Source organism: Corvus kubaryi, unplaced genomic scaffold (assembly GCF_017639235.1).
Source record: "Corvus kubaryi isolate FWS band 111438036 unplaced genomic scaffold, C.kubaryi_AGA036_p1.0 37334, whole genome shotgun sequence".
Classification (NCBI taxonomy): Eukaryota; Metazoa; Chordata; class Aves; order Passeriformes; family Corvidae; genus Corvus; species Corvus kubaryi.
The window spans coordinates 6,484,650-6,493,327 of NW_024581108.1; the positions used below are offsets into that span (position 1 = coordinate 6,484,650).

Here is an 8,678-nt window from a genome sequence, read left to right on the forward strand (position 1 = left end):
GCTCCTCAGAGCCCGGCGCCGCCATCGCCGGGCCGGGCACGGGAACCGCCGCGCGCCGCCAGCACCAGGGCGCAAATCGCGCGAGAACCGAGGCGAGAGCCGCTGCCTCAGGTCTCGCGAGACTGGTGCCCGGCGGAGACGGCGGGAAGCGGGCTGCGGCGGGAGCGGCTCCTCTGCACGGAGTCCGCCTTGGGAAGCGCGCAGTGATGCTCCCAAGGGAGACGGGACCCTCCCCTTCCCCTTTAACGCTTAGGAGCTTGTCTTCAGACCAAGTCCTAATAAGTGTTGCTTTCAAAAGTGCCCTCTCCTCAGCCTTTAGCTGAAGAGACTTCTCCCTCCCTCCCTCCTTCCCTCACCTGAATAGCGAGGCGCTGTGTCGTGGCTGGCACAGGCATTAACCTGCCGCCTCGGGGCAGCAGCTGTGCCTGGCCAGGGGAAACAGCCGTAATTACAACCTGTAACGGGATGATGCAGCGTCAGCAGTGAGGATGGACAGACTCCTGCCACCTACCACTGCAGCCACACAGGCGGCTCCAAAGCCTGCCTTGTTCTGAAGGACATAGGCTGTGATCTCAAAAGAGGGTGAAATCCCCAACCTCGGCTGATGAAATCTCAGCGCTTACCACACCTAATTAGCTGTTTGCTGGCTGGCAAAAGCCACGCCTGCCTGTGTCACTATTGCCACTGGCTGTGGGTTCCACAGAGCCACAGCGCCTGATGCTGCAGTGCAGAGCCTGCAGGACTTGCCCTGGCTCTGAGTCGCTGGAGCACACAGGGACACCCAGGATCTGGCACTGGGCTGGGGTGCGCTGGAGCCAACCACAGAGAAAACATGCTTGGTACCTGGTGAGTAGGGTTGGGTGTTTCTCACGGCTCTCCACAGAAAAATCAAGGCCTTCAGTCCATAAAGTTTTCAAGGCCCCTTCAATTTTCCTGAAGGGTCATGAGAGACCTGGCACTGTGTGCACAGTGCACCTCAAGGGTCTTAGGCCATGCATATTTGGTGACTGAACACTGACAGTCTGGCCACTGTGGGCGGTCATAGTGGTCTCATTAGGTCGATCAGATGACAATCCAAATTCATCCAAATGAGTTTCAGAAGGAGCTGGGTAAAAAAGGATCTTCTAAAGGGATCGATGAGAAAACCAGAAATGTAGGAGCAATTTCTTACAGGGTCTGTTACTGCATTTTTGTTGCTGCCATAAGTATAAGCTAGGAAATACCTATGAATGGGGAAGGTGGAATAATTGACACAATGTGCAAATAGAGCAGTGTATTTTCTCTCTTGATAACACCAGCAGTACTGGGGTTTTTTCTCAGGCTGTTGAAACTTTAAAAGTAACACTGGCCAGCCTAGCCAGTTCTGTGTGTGGCTTGTGGTTTGTATACAGTCCAGAAGATTTTCTGGGATATGCTGGTCAACATGCAATTGTAGCAGATGGGAAGATAACAATTGTAAAAGCAAGCCTGTGGTGGCTGTGCTGCTGCATCCTGTTTAAATTGGCCTGACTTGCACTTCACTCCTGGGTCATGACTTCAGAGAACTTTTTATGCAGCAGATCTGTGAAACTTGTAGGCAAAGCAAACCTTTCTGTTTCCCTCTTAGTGGTCTAGTACATTCCAGTTATTAATCTGTACATCATTCACCAGATGGTGAAATAATAACTTATATGTTTTCTCCTCAGAACTAAGAAACACTGTTCCCAGTTCTGGTCAGAGAAGGCTGAAGAAAATATGTACTCTTTAATTACACTGAACAATTGACAAGAACTGCTTCATGTGAAGTAACTAGTATCTCATGGCTCTTCATCCCACCTGTTCCTCCTACCACAGAATCTCCCTCAAAAAAAGAGAAAAACTCTTTTGAAGTCTCTTCACCCTGTTAAACCATACTGCTGAAGCTGAACATCTCTAGAGCAGAGGTTTAACATAGTAACCAAGCAAGTCAAGCTGATAAAAAATGTGCATGTGTTTTTTCTAAGACACCAAATGTAAAAAAAGTTCACTTTCTCTCGCCATCATGTCTACATACAAAATATATGAACAATATGTTATCTTTTCTACTTTCCAAGATATTAAATTTGTAGAGTCTTGAACAGTAGAGTTCCTCAACACCTATGCGTCATGTTTTTGTGTCGAAATCCTCGTCTTAGAAGTTCTTTTCTTATACAGAGATTGAATGCAAGCAGTTTAGCGCGACGCTGTCTGTGACAAGCCTGGAGGTTGGCAGGCGTCACCGCAGACAGCCCCTGGTGGGCGGCTTTCAGCAGGGAAGGACGTGCCCCTCAGCCCTAAGGAGCGAGCCCCAGGTTAGATGGCAAGCATGTCGGCAGAGGTGAAAGAGAGAGGGGGGTTCTTCATATGGATTCCACAGGTCTGAGTTTCTTCCAGCACAGTGCAGAGTCCAGGGACGAAGAACAAGAAACACAAGCGGGTCCAGGGATTTTATACTCAAAGGAATAGGCGTGGGGATAAAGGCGACAACCAATAGGGAAGAGTGAGGAGGGAGGAGTCCACAGGGAATTAACCAATGAGGAGTGCTCATAGGAGGGGTAACAGGGAACAACCAATGGGGCATCGAATAACACAGAACTTTCCAGAACCAATACATCATCAGCTAAGGAGATAAATATTCATGCACTTATACATAAAACCAGGAGGGGAGAACAGTAGCCAATCAACTTGTAACAAGCAAATCAAGGAAACAAAGGATTATGGGGACTTGCCCTCACTGCGGAGTTTATCTTAAACGTCAGTGCCCGACCACCAGGCTTTGGATTCTGTTGTTCCCTCTGGGGTCACAGTGGCTGCAGTCACCCTCACTACAACAGTTTAGTACTACCAGTATGAGTCAGAACTACAGACTCATTCGGGTCAGAAAGGAGGGAGATCCTTTTGCAGCAATCTCTAGTGCCGTCTCCTACTCAAAGCATGGCCAATACTGAAATCCAACCACATCATTCAGGACTTTCTCCAGCCTGGTGTCAAAAGGCCCTAAGGGTGAAGATTCCATAACTTGCACAGACAAGCTTTTCCACACCTTGATTAACCTCCTAGTGATTTTTTTCCCCCCTTTTTGAAAGTGACTATATTTGTGTAAGTGTGTGTAACTTCATGAAGGCAAAAATTCAAATTCCAGTTAAAATTTATTGAGTTGGTAAGAACAACAGTCTGATCTGTAACTATACAAACAGTGACTTGCAGAACTGCAGGTTGTACAGCCAGGGCTGTTTGAGTGGTTCTCCAAGTGGAGTCTGCTTTTACTTTTCCTTAATAGAATCAAAATGCAGGTTCCAAATGCTGTGTAGCACTCCAGTTTCTGCAAAGCTTCTAAACTACTCTTGTATGTTTGCATGCAGGTGTGGCTCCATATACATCATTGATTCCAGGGTCTCTGCTGTCATACTAGGCCTGTATTTCTGCATTAGTGATAAATATTTCATTCTTCACAGAATGACTACTTGTTACTACAGCTTAGATCAAATCTGGTTTTCAGCACAGAGGTAAAAAGTAAATGAAATTTGGCATAGCCAGCTCATGAGAAAAATTGATGCTATATCTAAACAAGTTAAGACAGAGTTCCAGACAAGCCTAGATGAGTTCAAGCAAAACAAATCTGACATCGCTCAGTCTGGAGGCTTTGAAAGCCTGTGGCTCTTTATTAATAATGGCAATACTGTATTTACTGGCCTGCAGGCCAACATCCAATATTACCAGGTCATTGTTGCAATAACAACTCTGTAGATCAAAAATATTTGAGTCATAGGCAATATTAGATGTTATTCAAACTCAGTTCCCAAAGGATATTTGTCCTGCCTAATTGCTTGTGAGTTACACAAGCCTAGCAAGGTGTTTGTTTGTTAAGAGTTTTGGAAGCCTCAGGCCAAAATGTTTTGATTACTAAGGTAGAAAAGAAAACCACCAAAGCAGTTTTAAGACACAAATAGCAACACTACTGGGTAAAATTTGATTTTCATGGTGGCAGTTCAGTAACTGTCTTCATATTCATATCAGTAGTGTGGTGTAACAAAGTAGCATTAGAACCAAGGCAGCAAAAGACACTGGTAAGGCTGGCAGGATACTGTCTGTTACTGCTGGAATGGTGTCCATGTTACAGAGACTCCAGGCGTGGGCGAGCTGTATTTTGTCAGGTCCTATTGCACAGACTTTGTGTGGCAAGGTGCTGGTAACAAGGGGGTTATAGGGGTGGCTTCTGTGAGAAGCTGCTGGAAGTTTCCCCTTCTAGAAGAGGCAGTGCCAGCTGGCCCCAAGATGGACTCCACCAGTTTTGCCCAAAACAGTTGCTCCCCATCCGTATCTCAGCCCATGAGCCTTTTGTTACATTTCCTGTTTCCCGTCCAGCTGAGGAGGGCAGGGAGAGAGGAGCTTTGGTGGGCACCTGGCACCCAGACAAGGCCAACCCACCACAACTACCTAAGCATACATACAACCTCAGAGATCGCAAAATGATTTTTTGCTAGAAGAGAAAGTTGATATTTAAAGAAGGCTTTAAATCAGCTGAATGCTTTCCTGAGCATAAGCAGCCATTTTCCTTATGCTTTTAATTTCTCTGTCTGAATAAAATACAAAGCCAATGTATAATCCACTAAGAGTTCTCCTTTTCATATTTGACCACTAGATGATGCTGTGACTCTTAACTGCAAATGATACTGTACTGTTAACATTTTGGTTTATTTTCTAGAAGTCTGCAGCATTTTTATATATGAAAACTTGGTGTTTTCTTTTTCTTACATGCATTGGAGCTGTAAGCACATATAGGTTGGTTAGTTTCTATACAAATCCATATAGATCAGACATCTTAGCAATAGCTCTTTCTGACAACATGGGGAATTTCACGTGATTTTTGAAGCTGTTCTTATATGTTCTCCCTAGATGCAGATGTGGACTGCTTTGAGTAAAGACTTTTGCAAAAAGGAGAAGGTATACTGAGAAGATATTTGAGATACCTGATTCAGGTTTATATTTATATTTCTTTCTGTTTATGTGTCCTACATAGTCAGTTAGAATGGTGGGTTTAGTTTCAGTTTTGGAATTTATTTTTCTATGCTGTAAGAGCATCTGGAATTAAGGAGGACATTTCTATTTAGAAATTATTGCTAAAAAATTAGGTGGTCTTACTTATTTCCATAGGCATTATTTCTGGTTCGTGTTTCCATAAGTCATTTCCCACTTTTATATTAGAAGTGCAGTGGTTTGATCCACACTGTTGGGTGTCTTAGCCAAGAGCTCTGTAAGACTTTCACGCATGACGCCTTTTACTGATGATCTTCTCAAAGTGGTTTCAAGACCACAGCATTCTTTCATGTGAGCTAATTGTTTCTCACCATTTGCCATTTCTATGAAGTCCTACAAACACTTTCTAGTTTCTGCAGCAGTTCTTCCATCTTCCTATCAGAAATGTTCATACTATGAGGCTAAATTGATTGCAGCAGACAAAGGAAACATACTCAACTCGCTACCTTCTGTACAGAAATGCTAGAGGTACAGCTCCATTCAGGTGATCCCCATATGTCAAAACCAGAGAAGGAATGAAAACAGGTTATACAATTCAGAACAGCTTGAAAGCTAGGTCAGGGCCAGTCAGTTCCAGCAGAAGAGAACTTTGGAACTAGCTTAACATCAGCCTTTCCCACTTTCAGACATTCATGTAGCACACTTCTGCCAGTCAGAGATCTGGATCTTATTTTCAATATGTAAGCAAGGAAATTACACTCTCTGAGAGGTAAGGAGTACATAAAGCCTGTTTTTCCCTCACTGAAATGGCATCTGCCACTCACACTGGGGTCTGATCAGGAAATGCCTACATGGCACTGCAATTCCAACTTCACTGGGACATTGTTCTATCCACAGCAGGCTCTGAGGTGAGGGATAATTCACATTCATTTTAAAAGTAAGCTTCATTTTTGCAAACTCATTAACAATTATACTGAAACTGAGCTCCTGCCACATAACTGTGCTGACTCTCATTTTAAATGTTTTCACTAATTTACTTTGAGGCAGGCTTGTATAAAATCACCAGGTTGCAATAGTTTTGCTGAATACATAGGATAATACTCATTTTAGTTCCAGGTGTAAGCTTCTTGTCACCTTCAAAAACACCTAATACTGCCTTCCAATAAAAGACAATGTATACTTATATAGGCAACAAGTACCTGAAGTTTAAAATGCCCTTAAAAGTTGTTGAAAATGCTGTGCCACTGGGATGCCAGTGCTAGGGACCCCAAATATCTGGCACATGCCTACACAGCTGCAGTGTCCCTGCAGTAACATATTCTAATGGGGCAGCACAACAGAAGGTCTTCTGGCTTTCTTCAGATGTAACCAGAGGCCAGCCTTGGCTTCTAAGAGACTCACAGCAAAGCCACTTGTTTTTCTTCTTCTACCCCATGACCAGGCAATTTGGACCCTTGTCTCACCAACAGTCCCACTGATATCCAGGTACTGCGTATTTATTCCGTATTGGTAAGATCAGCAGTAAGAATATCTACCTGGACTTATTCTGCTCTCAAAACTATGTGTACACAACTGTAAGGACTAAGGTTGATACAAGAGGCTTCATCACCATAATTTCCATTTATATAAAGCTATATATTTCCCAAACTCTGAGGAGTTGTATGTTGTAACAGACTCCTGTTTTATTTGAGTGGCTTTTTTTTCTTCTTTCTCTGTGTTTCAACTCTATCTTTTAATGCTAGTCTCCTTCTACATCTACATCTACATCTATATCTACATCTACATCTACATCTACTTCTCCTCTGGCAGAATTTCATAGGTGGGAAGAAGCTTCTCTGCTGCAAAAAGAATTTTCTTTGATAACTTTAAACAAGTCTTCTGGAGATTTATTGACTTGAATTACAGCAGCTCACTTATCACTAAGGCTTTGTGTAAATCACAGAAAAGGATAACCAATTTCATATGGGAATGAAGTGGACTTCACCCACTAAATAGAAGAGCTCAAACAATCATTAATATCTGATGTGTACATCTACACTTAATATATTGTGCCAAGGCCAGCCTAGAGATTGGAGTCAGGTCTTATTTAAAAGGAGAAGGATAAGAGAATGAGAGGACACTATTTTAAGCCAAACAGCAAAACATAAGGGTATATACTAGTGGCTAAATTCTTTCCAGTGCAGAGTGTCTATAAAATTTACTTTGCAGCTCTGCTTCATTTAAGACACAACTATAAATGGCTTTATTTTCCCCTAGGACCTGCTTGTTGTACCCTAATTAGAGTTTTTATCTAGCGTGTTATTATTCTGGTTCTGCTGAATAAGAGCATGTCTGCTTTGAAAGGCTTTCAAGTGCACGCTCTCATAAGTCCACTTATTTTTTCCCTAGCTTTTATAAAACAAATTATTTTTATATTTATATTATGATATTTAAGTATTAGTTAACCCCTCAAGACAAACATTCTTTTTCTAGCTAAAAAACATGTGGGGCTAACAAAGTTGTTTGTACATTTAGAGCGGTTATTTTTGTAGTGCAGTTTTAATAAAATCTACACGGTGAAGCATGGCATTGTCTTCATCTGTGTGCTTCCAGAATGATCAGAAAGAGGTGTGTAAGTGAAATATCATCATCTTAGTAAAACTTTTTTTCCTATAAATACTTGTCAGACCAGGCTACCTTAGGCAAGGCCGCTCCATGGAGTTTCACAGAATCCCAGTAGCTGCAGTGAGTGTTACATACAAACTGCTCCCTTTGCCAAAAGCTTCCACGGGCCTGGGGCTGAGCACTCTGCCTCAAGCAGAGCCCTTCAGGAGCAAGCTGGAAGCTTCCCATTAATTACTGGCTGGATTGAAGTCTAAGCATTCAGTATAGTTCAGATCAGAAAGCCACCAGGAAAGCTGCAATTTAAATTTACTGTACATCAAAGGAGAATGCGCAGATGGCATACTCTGTCTAGGGGATCACTGGAATTTCCTACTCTTACTTCCTTAATTTAGGAGGAAGAAATACTGCCTTTTTAATTACTAAAGTAGCCTTTGCATCTGCTATAGGGATATAGCAGTGAAATGAAATGGTGAAACAAATGGAAACAAGGCACTGTTGAACACAGCCTTGGGAACATGGCAGTCAGAAGGCCATAAAAAGCTTTTAACAATCAGAATGGCAAAGGGAAGATTTGGAAATGTAAAAACACTGACTGCTGTGGTTTGATTCCTGTCATAGAAGAATTTGTACTGAACCAGTACCTGACACTCTCAATTGCTTCACCTAGTGGGAAAAAAAAAAACCAAACAAACCCCAGTCTCAGGTTCAGCAAAACACTTGCACCAGAAAGATGCAAAAATGAATAAATTATTTCCTTCATGAGAGAGCTGCTGCTAGCCACTCTAACAGGAATAAGAGGAAGCTGCTTTGTTGCTACTTCCAAGAGCTGTGCTGAGGCACAGCCCCCCTGTCCCTGTGTGGCCATAGTCAAGTGCTGTTGGGGGATTTGGTTTGCAGTGTTTCTTTTCCTGTTGGTGTAATGGTTTTTTTCCTTTTGCCTCATTTTTTGGTGTTGGTTTTTGTGAGTTGTTTTTATTATTTTGATTGATTGGTTGGTTTTGTGGGTTTTATTTTTCTTTTTTCCACACCTAGCCCTTTTGTTGGTAAATCGGTTCATCAGTGTGGAAAATACACCACAAAGCCTGCATGGGTTTCATGAA

The 8,678-nt window shown here is 42.7% G+C and overlaps 1 long non-coding RNA gene across 1 annotated transcript; it reads left to right on the top strand.

Moving 5' to 3' along the window:
• Window positions 1-112: 112 nt before the first annotated feature.
• On the top strand, window positions 113-8,292 carry LOC121665595. Its single transcript, XR_006016421.1, has 2 exons — window positions 113-846; window positions 1,686-8,292. It is a non-coding gene; the product is annotated as an uncharacterized LOC121665595 (long non-coding RNA).
• The last annotated feature ends 386 nt before the right edge of the window (window positions 8,293-8,678 follow it).